The 23,274-nt window shown below is 37.4% G+C and overlaps 1 protein-coding gene across 2 annotated transcripts in view; it reads left to right on the top strand.

Annotated features, from left to right (window-relative positions):
• Nucleotides 1–23,274, top strand: part of LOC105487849 (cytosolic beta-glucosidase) — a 124,747-nt gene that overhangs the window by 20,098 nt on the left and 81,375 nt on the right. The window lies entirely within an intron of this gene.

Here is a 23,274-nt window from a genome sequence, read left to right as displayed (position 1 = left end):
ACAGAAACATATGGGCAAGATTCAGTGGGCACACCCACGGGTCTGAGAGATCACTGGGCTGGCGAGGCATTGCACCCAGGCCACCAGCTAGTCTAGCAAAAGAAAACAGGACTGCAGTCTTCAGTAGGCTAGAGAGATAAGGGTGGGTTTCCTCAAGGGCTAGTTACTCTGAGATCTATTCACAGGGGAGGAAGCCCATGAGCAAATATGGCCTAGTGTAGTACATATAAAAACTGTTAATTAACAATAACATTTCTATACTGCCTCCCAGTAAGTCAGTTTTAAATTCAATAAATTTTCTCAATAACTTTGCCAAACAGGAAGACCAGGTGTTATTCTCATTCTCGTTTTCCATATGAGGAGGCTGAGGCACAGAGAGGTTGAGTGAATTTCCTAAGGTCACAGAGATAGTAAGCTACAGAGGTAAATTAACGTATAGAAAATATTGATTGAAAGGCTGGAGAGCACAGACTTTGTTCAGTCACATCTGACTTACAATTTTAGTTCTGCCAACTGCTAGATCTATGACCTTCTCTAAATCCTTGAACTCAAGGAAACTTCAGATTCCTTATATTTAAATGGAAGGGAGGGAACATGAGTAGTTATGAAGCATGTAAAGTGCTTAGCAAAGTGCTTACCCCATTATAAGGGCTCAATAAACGATAGCTACTATTACTATCATGATGTTTTTTTTTTCCACTATACCATTCCATCCTTCCAAATGGAGCTCAGATTACCAGAGTGACAATCAGAAGCTGAAACCAACATAGAGCGAAGCAATGCTCTGATGGATGGAAAGAAGAGTCGAGGTTTTGTTGCAAAGACAGAGCACAGTGTCTTTCACTAGATAGCATGATTCAGTGCATAAAAGACTGAATGCAAAGAGGCTTAATTGAAAGATAAAAGAATAATTGCTGTAGAATAGCAGAGGCAAAGGCAGCTGTGACAAAAGCCGCCTGTCTCAAACAGAACGAAAATAAATGAAGAGGGAGTTTGAGAAGTCTTTGTAGCAAAAGATCATAAAAAAATAAACACCAGTGCAAGGCTGGAGCCCAGAAGAACAAGTCCCAGAACCAAGACGGATATATTCCTGTAAGAATTTATCACTTCTCTAAATTACCAGGTCAGTAGTCAAATTATAATCACATTCTGTTATGTATTATACCGGTTCAGTCAACAAATGAGACTTTTAGGAAACACTTATAAAAGGAACTATGTTTCTGTTTCCCAATATCCCTTTACACTTGCTTAGTGGGGATAACTCTTCCCTTCTGTTTAGAAGAAAATGGAGGTAGGTTCTATTTCTCTGGTCATGTTAAATTGTATTTTGTACTGGATATTTTCTATTTGCCTATCCATATCCATTCTCTACTTTTCCTTGCTCTGGGCTGACTCATGTGGGTTAGCATCAATGGACTCCATTGCCCTTTGTCTTCCATTTGGACTTCATCAATGGGAAACATTAGCAAGAGATAGGAAGGTAAATGGGAGGAGAAATAAACCAAAGTCTTACCCTGCTGGTTTCCTTCCTGCTGGACTGCAGTGGGTTGACTGCGTCCCTCCAACTAAGGCCTCCTCTCCTGGTAGGCAGCCTTTGGCAAACTGCTACTCTCTGCAGGTTTTGGAAATCAATTCTACCCCAGCCCCTTCATGGGCAGCAATGACTTCCGCTGTTGCAAGCCCTGAGGTACTGCACCATCCCTTGTTGTTTTCCTTGAACCCTGCTCACACCATCGTGAACAGTGTTTTTTTTAAGCTTTCCTCAATGACCCAGTCTGAGTGCTGTCTGTTTCCTGCTGGGACCTTGGCTGATGCATATGGACACTTCAAGTTGCAAAATACCATCTCATTTTGATGCTTATAATAGTCTGACTATGAAGTAGTTAAAATCCCAAATTGAATTTAGAATTAAGTCTTTCTTAGCTCTATTGGAAGAGGGAGCGAGGCCGTGGTTCTTTCTCTGCCCCCTCTTATTTCTGCCTGTTTACCATGGTTTCTGACCTAGTTGCCAGAGAGGTAACAAAATGGAAAGTTCTTAAGGTGGCATTACACGCTCTGATTTTGGTAGATATTTAGAGTTGATTCTTTTTCTTTTCTTTCTTTTTTTTTTTTTTTTTTTTTTTGAGATGGAGTTTTGCTCTTTTTGCCCGGGCTGGAGTGCAATGGCGTGATCTTGGCTCACTGTAACCTCTGCCTCCTGGGTTCAAGCGATTCTACTGCCTCAGCCTCCCGAGTAACTGGGACTACAGGCATGTACCACCAGCCTGGCTAATTTTATATTTTTAGTAGAGACGGGGTTTCTCCATGTTGGCCAGGCTGGTCTTGAACTCCCGACCTCAAGTGATCTGTCCACCTCGGGCACCCAAAGTGCTGGGATTACAGGTGTGAGCCACCACGCGTGACTAGAGTTGATTCTTTTTCTTACAGACATTTGTGTGGCCCACTGCTGAGAAGTACTCTAGTATCTTAGATGCAGGTAATGTTGTGTTCTTTAGTTCACTCACTTTCTCTGTCCTGTGGGCATCTAGCCATTTACCCTAGCTTCCATTTGTTGAGGTCTGTAGTGGTTTGAACAGCGACCCCCACAAGATATGTCTGTCTTAACCCTTGGTCTCCATGAACGTGTCCTTCTTTGGAAATAGGATTTTTGCAGATATAATTAAGATAAAGATCTCGAGATGAAATTACCCTAGATTTAGAAGGATCCCTAAATTCAATAAGCATCCCTTATGAGACAAAGAAAAAAAGAAGACACAGAGACACAAGGGGGAAGGACATCAGAAGACAACAGCAGAGAATGGAGTGACGCATCAAGCAGCCAAGAAATGCCAAGAATTGCAGCAGCAGATGGAATAGAGGCATGGGATAAATTCTTACTTCAGTGACTGCAGAAGGATCCAACCCCGCCAACATCCTGATTTCAGACTTCTGGGCTCTACAACTGTGAAAGAATGCATTTGAATTGTCTGTAGTCACCAAGTGTGTAGTGATTTTTTACAGCAGCGTTAAGACATGAATATGAACTCTGTTTGCCTTTGCAGGCCTCCTTGGAGAGGTGCTAAGGCATCACTGTGCTTGCTCCCTCACCTGTGCTGTGTCTTGTCCGGGGAAACAAGCGCATACTTTTCTCAGTGTCTAGGCCTGCAGGAGGATCCTCACCCAGCTTCAGTTTTCCTTTGCTTCTTCTTCCTTTCCTCTTTTTTGTTTCTTTCCTCTTGTTCTCTTCTTGGGTTCTTGATTCATTTAGTAGAAGTTAAGACTCCATTTCATCATATTCCTTTAACTGAAGGGAACACATACCATGACCTTTGAGTAGTTCATTTGAGTGCTGAATTAGTCTTCTAGGGCTGCTCTAGCAAAATACGACGGACTGGGAAGCTTAAGCAACCGAAATTTATTTTCTTACAGTTCTGGAGGCTGTAAGTCCAAGACCACGGTGCTAGCAGGCTTGTTTTCTCAGAAGTCCTGTCTCTGTGGCTGGCAGACGTCCACCTTCTCGCTGTTCTCACATGGCCTTTGTCCAATGCCTGCATCTCTGCTGTCTCTTCCTCTTCTTATAAGTACACCACTCATATTTGATTAGGGCCCCATCCTAGTGGTCTCCTTTAAACTTAGTTCCCTCTCTAAAAGCCTTATCTCCAAATATAGTCATATTCTAAGGTATTGTAGGTTAGAAATTCAACATATGAATTTTGGGGGAACACTATTCGGTCCATAGCAAATGTCCTCTTTTAGGTTGAAGCGAAAGGAAAGTAATCATCCTCCCATTTTCTTTGAGGCATGAAACTCACATTACATGGACAGTTCTATTCAAGGAAAATACCTCTGGAAAATCCTTATTAATCTCCACCCCTGATGTGGGTGAGAGAGTCAGGTGTTGTGACCCCTGTTTGGGGAAAATGCATTTGTGTTTGCAGCTTAGACTAGCACCCAAAACACTAATTGTTATCTTGGTGTTGTAGTTGACATTCTATTTTGTCATCGGTTACATGTATGTTGTACTAGTTATATCTATGCCTCTAGTTTATGTATTTAGTATTCCTTAGTATTATTCATCTTAGAGTTGTTTTGATTTATCTCAACTCAGGTTTCAAAATCTCATTTCAGAGTCTCGCTTAAATACTGTTAAGTATTTAAGTGAGTAAAATGGAGGAAAGAAAGAGAGAGGAAGAGAGAGAGAGAGGAAAAGAGAGAGAAAGAGAGTAAAGTCATTCAGTCATCTAGTCTATACTTCTTTTAATGTCAGGAAACCAGTTATTTAGATAATGCTTTAAATTAATAAATATCTATTTCAGTTTGGTCAGTTTTAGTGATCCTTTTTAAAAACAAACAGGTTGTAGCTATGTCTACAGAGGGAATATGATGTGTGTGTGTGTGTGTGTTAGTGAGGGTGGTGCGAGGTAATGTCCTGGTAGGCAGGACAGGCAAAGGCCAATCTTAAACGAATAGTTAGTCCATCAAGTCAATACTCAAAATATTTAAGATGAGTTTGGACACGTATATCTCATGAAGTAACTATGTAAGTTGTCTAATTTCACAGACAGTCACCCAGTCACCCATACTTTGAAGAAATAATTAAACTTAGTGACAAAACTGAATTCTAGCTCCTTCCATATGTTAAGTTCCACAGTGAGGTAAAAGCAAGTATGACTAAGCTTGAGTCTTTTATCCTGGGAATGTAATTTACTTCTCAAGTCCTAGAGTTACTGATCTTAGGAGGACAGGGGAGATTTATTTCTTAGCAGAGAAATCTTGAGTCATTTCATTTGTCTAGGACCATTCCTGGTGTAAAGATTCTTGAAATGCTGAGTTGATTTTAGGGTTCACTGTGTCTTTGTGAATGAGATGACTGCACAAGCACAATATGCCTAATCAAACTCTTATCTGTTTTCTAAGGTAGAAATTTCTGAAAATCTGGACAGTAAACTCTCCAATTTGGGAAAGTCCATTTTAAAGCATTTGGCTGCATTAAAGATGTTTCTTTTCTTAAAGTAACGTTAGTAACACATTTTTTTTCCTTACAATTACTCTGCTTTTATTTCCTGCTTAATCTAAGATTTAGTTAGAATTTTAAAAAATTCCAAGCACATAGATTGGAGAAGGTGGTATGTTTATTTATTTTTTATTTTTTTATTTTTTGGGACAGAGTCTCACTCTGTCGCCCACGCTGGAGTGCAGTGGTGTGATCTCGGCTCACTGCAAGCTCCACCTCCCGGGTTCACACCATTCTCCTGCCTCAGCCTCCTGAGTAGCTGTGACTACAGGCGCCCGCCACCACGCCCGGCTAATTTTTTTTGCGTGTGTTTTTAGGAGAGAGGGGTTTCACCGCGTTAGCCAGAATGGTCTCCATCTCCTGACCTCGTGATCTGCCCGCCTCGGCCTCCCAAAGTGCTGGGATTACGTAGACTTATTTCTTTGTTAATCTTTCTTCCTCCTTTCTCCTTTCCTCCCTCTCTCCCTTCTCTCCTTCTTCCTACTTTTCTTTTGTTTATCCTTCCTTCTCTTCTTTTGTTCCCTCTTTTCTGATTGGTTGTCAGATAATGTGGTCTGTATGAATTATATATGGGTGTTTGAAAGTAATTTTATTGTTATTGTTGAGTATGAATTTCTGCCTGTCTCATTCTTTCATATGTATGTATCATTTGTATGTGTGTATACACATACATACACATATAAACATACATAGACATATATACACATATGTGTGTACCATACAATTTTACAATTAATTTTGTTGTTGTTGAGTATGGATTTCTGTCTCTCTCATTCTTTCATATGTGTGTGTGCCATTTGCATATGTGTATATGCATACATATACATATAAATATACATAGACATATATACACATGTGTGTGTAGCCTGTATGAATTATATATGGGTGTTTGAAAATAATTTTATTGTTGTTGAGTATGAATTCCTCTCTCATTCTTTCATGCCTGTGGGTATATCATTTGTAAGTGTAAGTATACACATACATACACATATAAATATACGTAGACATATATACGTGTATGTGTATACCATAGAGAATAACTTTACAAACTATTTTAATCAAATTCTCTTTCTCCTTGTCAATTTCTGAGTCTTTCATTGTGTTTGTGGAGTTTTCAACATATTCCTGCATCTAGGGAGGTTTTGACCTGTAGATTTCAAAACTCAATTGTTAGATGCATAAAAGTTATTACTATACAGTTTTAGTACATTGTAACTTTTAATATGAAAATATTACTATTCATTCAATTTAATGCTTTCTAATTGTGTTAATTTAAAATATTTTCAATATTGCTAAATGTACTTTAAAAAAATTTGCATGGTAAATATTTTTTTCTCTTAACCCTTACCTATGTTCAAAAAGGAATATTTAATGAATTGGTAATTTTTGTGCTTACCAATATGTTTCAACTTCTTTTGGCCATATTATTATGGTATATTTTCTAATGCTATAGTTTCCTTTTGTATTTTCTTTCTCCTCTTCTGCCTTTTCCCCCATCATTATGTTTTGCTTTACTCTTTTTCCCATCTAGTGCAGTGTTTCCTAGGAGAGGTGCTATTGACATTCAACATGGCCATTTCTTGTTTGTGTTGGCTGCTCTCCACTTTATTATTGGCTGTGCCCCTAAATAACAGTAGCATCCCAGTCACTGGGACAACCAAACAACACTTATTCCTTTCCACATGGCTCCAAGGGATGTCATACCACTCTGATCTGCAAATAGGTGCCCACTACTTTGGGATCTAAAAGTCTATGAGTTCTCTTCTCTTGTGGTTCTCTTTATTTTTCTAACTGAATGTTTAGTTTTGTCTCTGTAATATATGTGCATGGTTTAAAAACTGGAGTAGAACATTGAGAGTCATACCACCCAATAGCAAAGAATAATCTTTTTTATCACTCTACTTCTTATGCTCTTGAATGCCAACACTTTTAATTGTATTTACTTCTATGTAAATACATGCATAGTTATTTGATTTTTCTAGTTGAAAACATGACATACTGACTTCCTATTATATACGATGATTTTTTTCTTTCTCTAGTCTGAATACAACATTATACAAAGTAAACTTTCCCTTCTCCATTTTTCTAATTTGGTTATTTAACAAATTTTGTTTAAATGGGGACTCAGTTCTTACATCCTTTTTAATGTAAATATTGTGCACAACTGAGCCACTAATGTCCTAAGACTAATTTTTTTCGGCAGAGTTTTTGTTTGGTCTGAGTTAATAATTGCCTTTGATTTTGTTGTTGTTTTTCTTTTATTTGATCCTTTTCTTAACTTTTTTGCCCACTGTCTGCCAGAAATGTAAATTGTGTGTTGATTTACTCAAACACCTCAGATACTTTCTCAGTTGCTTTTTCTTTCCTTGGAGGAATCCTTCTGGAAACTTCCATCCTCCTGTGATATAACAATAATAATAATAAAATGTGTTTCCGTGTGGTGTGGTGGTTTCCCTTGTGACTTCGGGGGCTCTTGTCCTGTCAGATTAGTTTAGGGCACAGAGTACTGCTTCTAGATAAAGGCATCTTTGCTTACCACAGCCTCAAAGCTTTCCATACCGTACTTAGGCATAATACACTTAATGAACGTTAATTGTGAAAATAAACAAAGGTTTCTTCTGAAAGAACACCAGCTCACAACGTATACGCGCATTTACTTGAACTTGTAGTCACATTTTACCTTTCAAATAAAGAATTTTCAATTACTTACAAGCACGGTGAAGATAACTTCTGCACATGTCTGTGAAGCAGTGAGACAGTAAACACCAATATTCCTATTTTATGTGAAGCACACCACACAAAAAACATTTTACTGAGCATATTTTAATACATGATTCTTACTATTGGAGGGACACAGACAGGTCAGTAAAACTTGGACCTACCTTGACAGAGCTCAGAGTAAAGGAGGCCAAAGAAAAATGCTTTTAAAATGACTCGGCCAGGCGCGTTGGCTCACGCCTGTAATCCCAGAACTTTGGGAGGGCAAGGCAGGTGGATCACGAGGTCAGGAATTTGAGACCAGCCTGACCAACATGGTGAAACCCCATCTCTACCAAAAATACAAAAATTACCCGAGTGTGGTGGCGTGTGCCTGTAATCCCAGCTACTCAGGAGACTGAGGCAGGAGAATCGCTTGAACCTGGGAGGCAGAGGTTGCAGTGAACCGAGATCGTGCCACTGCGTTCCAGCCTGGGTGAAAGAGTGAGATTCCATCTTAAAAAAAAAAAAAAAAAAAAAAAAAAAAAAAAAGACTCTAGCACTATGTGCTATTTGCAGAGTGGGTGTTCAGAGGAGGATGTGATGATGGTGGGGAGTCAGAAATGCTGCCAAAAGGAGGCCATGTGGTGATGATGTCATTTTGGGGTTTGGAAGGAAGAATAAACAGACAGATACACATACACATGTACCCCGTTCCCCTTAGTTATTTATTTCTTACTTGACATGATTTCCTTTGTGCAGGGGTCTGTTAGGTCTGTGACCTCCCAAAGGCATTGTCATGGCCATTGTTAAAGTGATACGATACCATTTGTAATGATGTTTTCTAAATCAGGAAGCTGAGGGCCCTACAAGTCAAGTTATGCAAGCTAAGACATTGACTCTTAACCACAGGCAAGTATGCAAATATTAACAGAGTGGTTTCTACGTGTGCATTCTGGCATCAATAGGGATACCACAAAGAGAAGAAAAAAGCAAACAACAACTGGTCATTTGCATTGAGCCTAAGGGAGGAGAAAAGAACTAATACTTGTTGAGCACACATTATTAAATATCAGCCATGTACACTACTAAGCATTTTTGCTTTGGCTACTAGAACTCTATGAAGTAGATAGTATCTTCCTATTTTACACACATAGAAGTCATGTAAATAGTAAGGGGTAGAGACAAGATATAAACTTACTTACACCTGCCTCCAGAGCCTATGCTCCTTTCTTTTTTTTTTTTTTTTTTTTTTTTGAGACGGAGTCTCGCTCTGCCGCCCAGGCTGGAGTGCAGTGGCCGGATCTCAGCTCACTGCAAGCTCCGCCTCCCGGGTTCACGCCATTCTCCTGCCTCAGCCTCCCGAGTAGCTGGGATTACTGGCGCCCGCCACCTCGCCCGGCTAGTTTTTTCTATTTTTTTAGTAAAGACGGGGTTTCACCGTGTCAGCCAGGATGGTCTCGATCTCCTGACCTCGTGATCCGCCCGTCTCGGCCTCCCAAAGTGCTGGGATTACAGGCTTGAGCCACCGCGCCCGGCCCTATGCTCCTTTCATAATCCTTTGCAGCCTGGGAACTCTTTGATATTTGATAAAATATCAGTATTTTACATTTTTGTGGAAATCCCTTCTATGTTCTAATAGGATGAGAATTTCAAACACAATTTTATTTTCTTCCAAATTACTAAAAATAAAACACAGGATCTTATCATTTCTTGCCGAACATTTTGCAATATAGCTAACTGGTCTGGTTTGGGTCTCTGTGACTTCTTTCTCCAATCACCCCAGCACAGCCACTGAATTATGCACTTGCTTTCCCCCTGATGAGAACTCTTACTCATCTTTGAACACCCTGGCTTAAAATGTTTTCTCTTTGGCAAGGATACCCGACTCCCAACAACAGAATTAATTATTGAGTGCCTGTTCATTAATTTTCCCACGGTGTTTTTTTAAAACAGGTTTTAATACAACTCTCAATATAGTGTAAGAATGTCTTTGTAGAATATCAACTAGATTGTGAAACCCTTAATGAGACCTCACCTAAGTTGTAAGTATTAGTAATAGTCTTCAAGGAGGTTAAGCTGTTGGTGTTGATAAGGGGAAGACTCTAAGGGTATCACGTTTTGCTGTTCGGTTATCAGCTATGTGATCATGGGAAATCAAGTCAATATTTACATGCCTTGCTTTCCCTTTATACTTATTTGGAACAACCATAGTGCATTTTTGAAGGGTTAGAGTGAGGGAAACAATGGGATGGTTGAAGTAAGCTGTTGGTGTAGTGTTGACAGAAAACTAGTGCTCAATAAATGGCCTTTACTTGAACAATGAAATTATAAAATTGATTTTGTTAGATACGCAATAGATAATATTTATGTCTGTATATAGTATTAAAAATGATATTCACATGCTCACCACATTTCCAGTACCTCCTCCAATATTGTCTCTCTAGCCCTCTGCCCAGTGGTATTCATGAAAGTGAATTTTGCATTTATCAATTTTTTGCTTATATGGTCTTGCTACATGAGAATGTATAGCTTGAGAATTTATTATTTAATTTTACATGCTTTGGGAGACTATGTAAATGGTAATGCATTATGTGTATTTTTTGCAACTCACTTTTTCCTTCTCAATATCATATTTGGGAGATGTATGCACATTGATCTGTATGAGAAGTAGTTCAGTCTTACTCCTGTACAGTATTTCATTATAGAAATATGCTATAGTTTATTGATTTATCATCCCAACAAAGGAAATTTGGGTTGTTTTTGATGATTTTCTTTTTTTCTTCTTCTTCTTTTTTTCCCCTGACTGTTGCATTCATGGATATACATGTCTCCTGGTCCATTGTAGAAACAGGGTATACAATGGTATGTGAATTACTGGTTTTGGTATACGTGCTTCTTCAATTTTAGTAGATGTTTCCATACTGTTCTCCCACCAGCACCGTATACACATTCCTGCTGAGCAACAACCTCTCCTACGCTGAATACTGCCCAACTTTTAAATGTGTGCCAACTGTGTGGGTGTAGAATGGTATCTCATTGTGGCTTTCATTTGCATTTTCCAAATTTTTAACACTCTCTTACCTTTTTAAAGAAATGTTTACTAGCCATGTGTTTTCCCTTCTGTGAAGAAACTCTTCACGCCTTTTATCCATTTTTCTGTAGTCTCGTTGGCCTTTTTAACGGAAATGTTCAAATATAATTGCGGATTTCTTGCAGTTCTGTAAGTTTTTGATGCGTGTATGTTGAAACTCTGTTATTTTGTGGATAAACATTTAGGATTGTTAGGGCACTACTCTTATGTGAGTTCTGAGTACTGCCACCTCTAATCCTTTTGGTGATTTTTCCATCAAACCCAGATGGTTTCTTCACACATGTGCCTGGATCAGTATTCTGCATGCTCAGGTGTGATCTTCTACGGTTTTTGTTCTCTCTCTTTGGAACTCTTTCCTCTTTGGTGCTCTGCCCTGAGAATTCTAGACATCTAGGTCTGCCTGGGTCCTCAGCTCTGCCTCCTCAGCTTAAGAAGCCTGTCAGACTCTGAGTTTCTCCTCTCTGCGCTGTGTCCTGGAAACTTCACAAGGTAACACGATGGAACCGTTGTAGGGCTCAATTGTTCCCTGGCTGTGGATAATCACCGTTCTTTGTTGTCTGAGGCCAAATGTCTTAAATTTCACTGTGTCCTATATTTTGTTTGGTTTTCAGTTGTTTTAGGTGAGAGAGTAAATCTAGACCCTGTTACTACATCTCGGCAGGGAGAAGACATTCACGTCTTTTATATTGATTTTTAGGAGTTCTTTATGTGTTCTAGATAAAAATTTATTATTAGTCATAAATGTAGCAAATATATCCTCTTACTTTGTGCCTTGCATTTTAATTTCCTTAATGATTTCTTTTTGTAAATACTATTTCTTAATGTAGTTGAATTTCTGAATTCTCCCCCTTTAGGTCTAAGCTCTTTGAGTCTTTTAAAGATCTTATTCTCTAACCTGAGGTTACAAAAACATTCTATGTTGTCTTCTAAACATTTCAGAGTTTTCCTATTTAATCCACCGGTTTATTGTGCATACGTGTAGTGAGGTGGGCATCCATTTTCACTAAAAAATATATAAATCAATTTTCCCAGCACTATTTACTGAAAAGTGCCTCTTTACTGACTATGATGCCACCTCTTTTGTATATTGAGTTTGCATATATGCATGGTATTATTCTGGGGTCTCTATTAAGTCCATTGATCTATTTATGTAGGCCTATGCCAGTGCCACACTAAGCTACTTATTATACATTTTTGCTAAATCTTAGTATATTTTAAGATAAGTTTCATACAATATTTTTTTCATATATTTTAAATACTCTTGGCCCATTTATATTTCATACAAATTTTAAAATCAACTTACTAAGTTCCTTAGGAAAACTGTTAGGATGGGTTGGAATTGCATAGAATTTATAGATCACTCTTAGGAGATTCAGGATCTGGATGACATTGAATCTTTGTATTCATAAACATGGTATTCCTTCATGTATTTAGATATTCTTGAAAGAAAATTTTACTTCATTTCTTATCTTTCAATAAAATTTTATAATTTTCTAGGCAACATGCTTATACTTTATTTATTATATATACATTTAGATATTTTTGCTGCTATTTATATAAATGTTGTATTTTAGAACTGTTACTGTGTATAGAGTGCATTGTCCTTTATTAATTTTTTATCAGGCAAGTTTACTGAGCTAAACTTTATAAATTTTATTCTATTTTAATTTATTTTATTTTAAGTTATGGGGTACATGGGCAGGATGTGCAGGTTTGCTACCTAGGTAAACATGTGCCACGGTGGTTTGCTGCACCTATCAATCCGTCATCTAGGTATTAAGCCCCACATGCATTAGCTACTTTTCCTGATGACTCTTCCTCCCCTGCCCCAGACAGGTCCCTGTGTGTGTTGCTTCCCTCCCTGTGTCTATATGTTCACATTGTTCTGCTCCCACTTATAAGTGAGAACATGTGGCATTGGTTTTCTGTTCCTGTGTTAGTTTGCTGAGGATAATGGCTTCCAGTTCCATCCATGTTTCTGTAAAGGAAAAAATCTCTTTTCTTTTTATGGCTGCATAGTATTCCATGGTGTGCATGTACCATATTTTCTTTATCCAGTCGGTCATTGATGTAAACCCTTATTCTTATAATTCATCCTTACACTTTTTTGGAGCTTTTACATAGGTAATCTTTCAGTTAACAAGTGATTGTTTGTCTGTTTGTTTGTTTTTTCCCTCTCTAGGGCTTATATTATTTAGTTAGTTTTATTTCAGTGTACCTCTAATTAACAAACCTTATGCAATGTTGAAGAGAATTAATTAGAGCAGACATCTTTGACTTTTTCTTGATCTTAAAAAGAATTTTTTTAGCATGTAGGTTTTTTTTGGTAACTATTAGTTCCTACAATAGGGAGTTTGCTTTTTATTTCCAATTTACTAACACTTTGATTCATGTATACATGTATGATTTTAACATTTGTATGTCTTGAGATGACCACATGGGTTTCTATCCATTTATCAGTGTTTAATTACATTAATGAATTTTCTAATGATAAACTAGTCTTGCATACCTGGGCTATAACTCAGATTTGTAAAACATTCTTTTTTATACCTGCTCAATTTGGCAACCCATTATTTTGTTTAGCACGTTTGCAACTGTGTTCATGAGTGAGATTGGCTTATAACTTTTCCTTTATTGTAGTACCATTTTCTGGTTTGGTATCAAGATTATACTAGTCACATAAAATGAAAATAATTTTTTCTTTTTCATTTTCTGTGAGAATTTGCACAAGAGTAGAATTGTTTGTTTACTTCATTTTTTAAATGATTGTTGGAACCCAGTTGTAAAACCAACTGGTTTTACAGTTAAAACCAACATTTTCTTTGTGGAAGATTTTACTACCAATAATTAGTAACTACTGATTTAATTTCTTAAATTGTCCAAAATTTCAAGTTTTTCATTTCTATTTGAGCCAATTTTGATGTTATAATTTTCTAGAGTTTGTCATTTCTGTCTAAGTTTTCAAATGTATTTTATAAAGTTTTTTTTTTTTTCTTTTTTTGAGATGGAGTCTTGCTCAGTCACCCACGCTGGAGTGCAGTGGGGCGATCCTGGCTCACTGCAAGCTCCGCCTCCCAGGTTCACGCCATTCTCCTGCCTCAGCCTCCCGAGTTGCTGGGACTACAGGCACCCACCACCACGCCCAGCCAATTTTTTTTTTTTTTGTATTTTTAGTAGAGACGGGGTTTCACCATGTTAGCCAGGATGGTCTTGATCTCCTGACCTCGTGATCCACCTGCCTCCATCTCCCAAAGTGCTGGGATTACAGGTGTGAGCCACACGTGCCTGGCCTGAAGTTTTTAAAATAACATATAGATGCTGTAAGATTAATCTCTGCAGCTTTAGCTACATTCCCCTTTGCATTTCTAACATTTATTTTTACTTCCTCATTTAAAAAAATATACACCTCAGAGGACTTTCTATTTTCTTAGACTTTTTAAAAAAATCGTCTTTTGCTTCTGTTAATCTCTATCCTGGGTTTTTTTTTTTTTTCTATCTTATTATTTCTAATCTTACCTTAGTTTTTTTCTTTCTGCTTCTTAGTTTCTCCTTCTGTTTTCTGTACCATCTTTCTCTTCCTTCTTTTATTTTTCCTCTTCTTCCTCCTCTTTTATGTGATCAGCTCAATAACTTTGAGGTTTGCTTCTTTTCTAATACATACATTAATGCTTTCTGGTTTTTAAGGGTTTCTATTTAAGTACCACTTAAACCAGATGACACAATGTTTTAATATTTTGTGTTATTTAGTTTTTATTTTTATTCTTTGGTAACTACTATTATTTACTCCTTTTTTCCTTAAGTTCTTCATAAGTGCATTTTCATATTTCTGAACTTTTGGGGTTTCCTCATTATCTTTATTTATTGAATTCTAACTTAATTGGTCAGAAATCATTATCTGTATTTCCCCAAACTTGAAATTTACAAAGAGTTTATTTATGAAACAACTTGTGCAAAACTTTTATAGTGTTTTTTGTCTGCTTGAAGAGTATGTATTCTTCATAATTATAGCATTTGTTATTTTGCAATGTTATGTATATCAATTAGATCAAATCTGTTGAAGTCTGACTCTCGCTTTTCGGTGGCTGAGAAAGGGGTTAGTTAAATCCTCCCATTTTGGAGGTGGCTTTGACAACATTTTTTATTTGTGTCAATTTTTGCTTCACATATTTTGAAGCCATATTCTTAGGTGCATGTACATTTAAAATAGTTTTATAATTATGTAGTGACCTGTGTTCTCTCTAGTAATGCTTTTTAAGTCTCTTTTTAATGCTGTTTTATTTGGGGGAGGGGCAGAGTACCATATTTTGACTTTCAATTTTCCTATATCTCCATGTTTTAAAAGTGTGAGTATAGTAAATAGCATATCACTGGATTTTAAAAATTTAGCTAACACCGCATGTTCTCACTCATAAGTGGGAGCTGAACAATGAGAACACATGGACACAGAGAGGGGAACAGCACACACCAGGGCCTGTTGGGGGTTGGGGGATGAGGGGAGGGAACTTAGAGGACAGGTCAGTAGGTGTAGCAAACCACCACGGCACACGTATACCCATTTAACAAACCTGCATGTTGTGCACATGTATCACATTTTTTCTTTTTTTTTAGAAGAAATAAAGAAAAACAAAAATTAAAAAATTATATATGGTACTAAAGCAAATAAAGCACTAATAGCTGAAAAAATAATTTAGTCTGACAATGTTTGTTTTTTCACCGAGTTTACTTCATTGACTTATATTGTTAGAATGGATCATTTTTATTGTGTCCTGCCATCTGACTTTATGCTTTTTCTTTTGCTAACTATGTATTTTTTTATTTTTTCATTTTCTTGCTCTTTTTTGATGTATTTGGTTTTCCCCAACTATCATGATGGTTAGGAGTATGAGCTCTGAGATCCAGCTGTCTCAGTTAGAGTCTCAGCTTTAGCATTTACTAATCTGGGCAAGTTACTTAACCTATTTCTGTTTCTTTTTCTAAAAGTGGAGATAAGGATGACAGTTACTTTATAATGTTGTTGTGAGGAGTTAATATATATAACATGCTAGGATGGGGCCTGGCACAGAACTTGCTATAGATGTGTTTGGCTCTTCTTTAAAAACCACAAGTTTCATTTCTAAGAGTGCTTTATTATAAATTTTGACCTAAATACAAAATGTAACAAAGTAAAATGTTAATCAATATCTTTTTTCCTCTTCTTAACAATATAAATGCCTGAGAACACTTTAACTCTGATATTTTACCATTTGATTTCTAGGGTTTTTCTTTTTTGCTATAGCATTTTAGTTTTATCTACTTGTTACTCTTTTTAATTCTCACAAAATAGAAATTTTATTATTGCTTTATATGTTAATAGTTTGTTTAGATTATCTACAAATTTACTATGTTTTTACTATTCTGTCTTTTCTAATGTTTAAATAATACATTTTCTTAATTTATTTTCGTGCTAAATTTAATATAATAAAATGACTTAAAGAATCAAAACAAGATTGTTTCTGAAACCATCAATGTCTTGCCACTTTCATGTCCCCTTCTCTAGAGGGAAATTCTTTTAACTCTTCCAATCATCTTTTTACCATTGACTTCTGTATTTTAAATTAACATGCTTGTATTACTAGTTCTTGATGTTTTCTACTGTAGACATAATCAGGTAACTTCTCATTGTGAAAGACGAGCATTATCTCTTTGTTAGTCTTCTTTCCTTCTATCTTCCTACCTTCACTACTCTGTGAAAGATTCCAACACCATAATCCTCCCCAAATAATCAGATTTTAATTGTATTTAGATCAGTGGTCAGGGTTTACCTCATTGTAACCACTGAAACTTATTTACACCTGAACCACATAGTATACTGTTATTATTTTGATTTTCCAGAACAACATTTTCGCACAAAGTTAATACTTGTCTTCTATTTGTTCATTTTGTTTTCTGTGTGTTTATTGCTAATTAAATCTAATATTTTTTATTTCTGTACATTTTCTCTCATTCTAGCATACTAGATAGCCCTAGTGATTAGTAATGTAAGGAATCTTTCATGTACTTATCACTACTAGTCATCAGGGAAATGCAAATCAAAACCACAATGAGACATTGCTTCATATATAATATGATGACTACTATTAAGAAAAAAACAGAAAATTTCAAGTGTCAGCTAGATTGTGGAAAAATAGGACACCTTGTGCCCTGTTGGTGGGAATGTAAAATGGTGGAAGTGCTATGGAAAACACTATGGTGGGTCTTCAAAAAATTAAAAAGAGAATTACCAAATGATTTAGCCATTCCACTTCTGGGTATATACCTAATAGGTCTGAAAGCAGAGTCTTGAAGAGATATTTGCATGTTATGTACATAGTAGCATTATTCGGAATAAACTGGAAATAACCCAGTGTCTATTGACAAATCGTGGATCAATGAAATGTGGTACACATGTATGATGAAGTTTCACTAAGCCTTAAAAAGAAAGAAAATTCTGACTCATGCTACAGCATGAATGAAACTTGAGGACATTATGCTGTGCAAAATAAATCAGTTACAAAAAGACAAATACTGCATAATTTCACTTATTTGAGGTAGCTAGAGTAGTCAAAACCAGAAAGTAGAATGGTGGTTACTAGGGGCTTGGAGGAGGAAGGAATGTTGAGTAATTGTTTAATTTTTGCAGTGTTTTAGTTTTGAATATTTAAAAAACTCTGGAGAAACGATAGTGTTGATGGTTGCTAAAAAATATGAATATATTTCATGTCACAGAACTATACACTTAAAAATGGTTAAGATGGTAAAATTGATGTTGTATATTTTACCACAATTAGAACAATATTTTTGTTAGTTCAAGATGCACATTAAAATGATTACAGATTGAATGAGGAAGCTTGGGTGGATTCAGACAAAAAAGATTGGCAAAGTGTTGAAAACTGCTGCAGATGAGTGACAAGTATGTGGGTTTCATGCTATTCTACTTTTGACTGTTGAAAGTCCCATGATAATTTTTTTTTTTAAATAAAACTTACATAATGGTTAATTTTATGTGTCAACTTAGTATACTGAGTTATGAGATGTCCACATAGCAGGTAAAATACTATTTCTAAGTGTGTCTGTGAGGGTGTTTCTGAAATAGATTAGCACTGGAATTTGTAGACTGAGTAGAGAAGATTACTCTCATCAATGTGGGTGGGCATCACCTAATCATTTGATTTGAATAGAACAAAAGGCAAGGAAGGGAAAAGTTGCTATGAGCTGGACACTTATTTCTTGTCCTCATACATTGGCACTCCTGATTCTTGGACTTTCAGACTTAGATTCAGTTATACCACCAGCTTAACAGCTTTTCTGGTTCTCCAGAATGCAGATAGAAGACTGTGGCACTTCTTGGTTTCCAAAATTGAGTGAGCCAATTACTATAATAAAAATATATCTATACCTTATTGGTTTTGCTTTTCTGGAGAACCCAGACTAATACAACATACTAGATACTCTATTTGTATCATCTTCTTGAGGAAGTAGCTCTCACAGCCTGTCACCTGCTCAGACTGGGTAGTCCCTGTGTCTGTTGCATAGCTATCGTCCTGGAAGTTTCCCTTTGCCTTTATACTCCTGCATGAGTTTGCTAAACAAAATACCTTTTGTCTGTGTTCATACATTCCTGATCTCTCTCTCTCTTTTTATAAGGACACTAGACATTTGAATTAGACCCTCACCCTCATAACCTCATTTAACCATCATTACCTCCTTCAAGACCCTATCTCCAAATCCAGTCACACTGGGGGTTAAAGCTTTAATACATGAATTTTGAGGGGCCACAATTTAGTCCCCACCCAAATCTCATCTTGAACTCTAGTTCCCATAATCCCCACGTGTCATGGGAGGGACCTGGTGGGAGGTAATTGAAACACAGGGGCAGTTACCTCCATGCTGTTCTCATGATAATGAGTGAACTCATCTGCCTGAATTCACTCTGCACTTCTCCTTGATGCTGTCATGTGAAGAAGGGCATGTTTGCTTCCCCTTCTGCCATGATTGTGAATTTACTGAAGCCTCCCCAGCCCTGAGGCATTGTGAGTCAATTTAACCTCTTTCCTTTGTACATCACCCAGTCTCAGGTTATACCTTTATTAGCAGCATGAGAACAGAGTAATAAAATATCACTCAGTGATTTTCTTTGTCAATTTCTTCTCCTAAATTTCTTTTTTTCCTGGACCCTAGATCTTTATTTTCCTTGATTATATCATTGTTTTAGTAATATTTATCCTCCAGTACTATCCAAAGAGAGGAAAATTTTTGAGACCTCATATATCCGAAAAACATCTTTTTCCCATTCTCACACTTAATGGTTTGATGGCTGAATTGTGCTTACAAATATTGAGGAGTAATTTCCCCTCTCCACCCAAGTTTGAATTAAGCTAATTTTTTTGTTCTCTCTTTCTGCAGGTCGAGTTTGTCTCTAGTTCTTGCGCAGGGTATGAAGTCCTTGCATACTAGCTTTTTGTGACCATCCCTATTTATACTTTTCATCTTTGGTGCATCTTAGACTTTGTCTCCTTTCTCCCTTGTTCCACAAGCCATTAAAATAAAAGCTAAGAAGGTCTGAACTTGGCAGACACTCCCAGTACAAAAGCCTGCATCACTACTCACTTACGCCTCTGAATTACCCCTCCCTCTTTGTTTTTGGAACACCTAACCTCTGCTAGATTAACAATGCATTTAAAAATGTATTTCCCGGCCGGGCGCGGTGGCTCAAGCCTGTAATCCCAGCACTTTGGGAGGCCGAGACGGGCGGATCACGAGGTCAGGAGATCGAGACCATCCTGGCTAACCCGGTGAAACCCCGTCTCTACTAAAAAATACAAAAAACTAGCCGGGCGAGGTGGCGGGCGCCTGTAGTCCCAGCAACTCGGGAGGCTGAGGCAGGAGAATGGTCTAAACCCGGGAGGCGGAGCTTGCAGTGAGCTGAGATCCGGCCACTGCACCCCAGCCTGGGCGACAGAGCAAGACTCTGTCTTAAAAAAAAAAAAAAAAAAAAAAAATGTATTTCCCACATGTAATCCAACAATCATAATTGCTTGGAGGACGACTCTGAGTATGTAGTCCACCTGGAAACAGTAGTCATCATAAAGGACACCATGCTTTTAGAATGTGGGCATAATTGCAATGGGAGATAATTTCTAATGGACAAATGAGTTATTAATATCCTTCATATAGTAATATTTACGTTAAAAGTAATAACAAATACTGGTCTTTATATGATTTTTATCCAATTTCAGTTATAATTGTTAGTTATCAATTTGAAGTTTAGTTTTTTGTAGAAACAATGTTGTTTAGTTCTGCTTTGTCTAGCTAGTACATGTGGAGAATGAGCGACTCCACCTCAGTACATGTTCCTGCTAAGTGACATTGACCTGTTAAAATTGTCAAACCTTGTTTCAGTTATGTTAGCTGTACTACTTTCCAAAGTGTATAAATTATGTTTTGCACTCCTTAGTCCTGACAAATGAAGTAGTTTGGTCATCAGTTGACTTTTTCTTCATCACTCTGTGTAATTATTACTAAGAGCAGCATGGGTCAGTGGCAGAATCTTAGACTTCTAAGATCTGAATACAAATCTTAGCGCTGTTACTTACTAACGGTGTGATCTTATTCAAGTTACTTGTAAGTGATGTGGTGGAGCCGGCTTGTGCTGGCTCACGAGAGCCTATTGAGTCTGTGTGAGCTGATTCTTTAACACGGACTTTATTAAAAATTATTCATATAAGCTTATAGGTAAATAATGTATATCAAAAACAAAGTTAGTAAACACTTAAAATCATTACTTAGCTAATTACCAAATTTCACTGTTTTCTGTGGTCTTGAGGTAATTTAGATCTCTTGTATCTGAACAGGAGAAACACTGTAATATGGCATGCTGCTACTGCTCATCTTTTCCCAGCTCTGCCTTTAGTGATATCATGGTTGCAGAAATTGGCTGGTACTAGAAGTCATTATTTGATTTATTGTTTTGTTAGTTGTCTAGACCTTAAAAAGTGATAGGAAACATGTTAATAATACAGATTCAACTTAAAAGTAAGTTATGTTTGTGGCTGTGGCGTTGTGAGTAGCACCAAAAATTGAGGAGAGCTTCCAGTGTTTGAAAACTATTACCTGATTCAGCAGAGAAGTAGCTCATGTCACTGGTTAAAAGTGAAGTTTTGGTACATCTTTTGTGTTCTTTTCCTTCTGCCTGTGAATATAAGCAAAAATATTAACCAAAAGTCATGTGATAACTACACACATTTGTCAAATTGCAACTGTAGGTTGGCTACTGATATGGTTTGGCTCTGTGTGCCCCCAAATCTCATCTTGAATTGTAACCCCCATTTGTTGAGGGAGGGACCTGTAATCCCCACACATCAAGGAAGGGAGGTGATTGGATCATGGGAGTGGTTTCCCCCATTGTTCTCATGATAGTGAATGAGTTCTCACGAAATCTGATTGATTTATAAGTGTTTGAAAGGAAGCACTCCTCCTTCACTATTTCTCTTTATTTTGCCACCTTGTGAAGAAAGTACCTGCTTCTTCTTCCCCCATGATTGCAAATTTCCTGAGGCCTCCCCTGCCATGCAGAACTGTGAGTGAATTAAACCTCCTTTGTTTATAAATTACCCAGTCTCGGGTAGTATCTTTATAGCAGTGTGAGAACGGGCTAACACAACTACCAATATGACTTTGCCAAAAACCTAAAAGGGCATTCTATGAGAATCAGTTGGTTACATGGAGCTCATAGAAAAGAGAATTGCATAGTTTATTATTTGTAAATTGTGTATTATGCACGCTTTATATCAGCAAAATTGATAATAAACATATATACATATAGGTCCATGCTTATTTTTTAACAGATAGTGAGTTAAATATATACCAATACAACCCTGCTTAAGCTGACATTAAGCTTTTTCATTTATTAAATTAATCATCCAAAACTGTGAGCCTCATACTTCAAAAATTTTAGTTTTGCGTTTGTTCCTATTTCACTCTATGAATACCACTCTTCTTTTATCTCCATTCCTTCTAAACGCCCTATGTAGACATAACTTGAGAGTCACTGGAATGTGTAAAACTATTTGCTTCTATAATTACATGGCTCCAAAGTAAAATACTTTCGAATATTCGTAGCTTTTTTTTGTATAGGTATTTAGTATTCAGCTTTGATATCAATGATCACTTTTGCTTTTGTCGGAGCTCCTTCTTTTAGCAGCCTCTTCTGTATCCTCGTGGGGCCGTCCATGATTTCTTATCACTCCTGCTGTCCTGAGGTTGGAACTGGAGACTATACCGTATCCTTTTAGATCTGGGCACAAAATATGAGTATGTAGATGCTCAATGAGGACCTGGAGGACCTTCCTGTAATTGTTTTCATCTACTTTACTCTAGCTGTGACCTCTTTTCTTACATAATAATTATAAGATATTATACATTAGGCTTATAAAAAGGGATTGAGAAAAATGTAGTAAACAGCCCAGCATATACCTTCTACCTTTTTTAATGAATGAAACATAAGAGATACATTTGGGGGCCCTGTAGACCCCTCTCTGGTTCCACTTCCTTTTCCTCAAAGGTGATCACTCACCTGAATGGATCATTCCCAGGCATGTGATACTTCTACCTCACGTGTATATGCTCAGAACATACATGGATTGTTATACATAGTTTTAAAAACATAAAACATGATAAACACACTGGATATGTTCTTTTTATTAAATTTTTTTTTTTTTTTTTTTTTTTTTTTGAGACGGAGTCTCACTCTGTCGCCCAGCCTGGAGTACAGTGGCCGGATCTCAGCTCACTGCAAGCTCCGCCTCCTGGGTTTACGCCATTCTCCTGCCTCAGCCTCCCGAGTAGCTGGGACTACAGGCGCCTGCCACCTCGCCCGGCTAGTTTTTTGTATTTTTTAGTAGAGACAGGGTTTCACCATATTAGCCAGGATGGTCTCGATCTCCTGACCTCGTGATCCACCTGTCTCAGCCTCCCAAAGTGCTGGGATTACAGGCTTGAGCCACCGCGCCCGGCTCTTTTTATTAAATTAATGGACTTTATATTTTAGATCCGTTTTAGGGTTACAGGAAAGTTGAGCAGAAAGAGACCTCCTCTGACTCCAGCCCACACTTGGATCCATGCCCTTCCCTGGTTTCTGAAAAAGAAAGGGCCTTTACATTGGCTGTTATGTAAGTTCCCCAAACAGGAGACACGACATAGTTCACTCTGGTATTCCCTGGACTTGGTGTCCTGCCTGACACATAGCATTTGCTGAATCAAGGGCGGTATGAATGAATGAATTTCAGATAGCAATATCATATCAACAATGGTGGAAACCAGGGCTCCCTCCCCTCCAGAGATGGACTGGACCATCACAGCCTCCATTGTCAGAGAATAGGAGAATAGGGTTTAAATATCAAGGGCCATACATATAGTCTCGAGATCCTGTCATGTATAAGGACAAGGCGTGTCAGTCATGGCCGGGGGGAATGTT

The sequence above is a fragment of the Macaca nemestrina genome, chromosome 3, assembly GCF_043159975.1.
Source record: "Macaca nemestrina isolate mMacNem1 chromosome 3, mMacNem.hap1, whole genome shotgun sequence".
NCBI classification, from domain to species: domain Eukaryota; kingdom Metazoa; phylum Chordata; class Mammalia; order Primates; family Cercopithecidae; genus Macaca; species Macaca nemestrina.
Note: the sequence above shows the minus strand (reverse complement) of the source record. Positions and strands in the feature narration are given on the sequence as shown.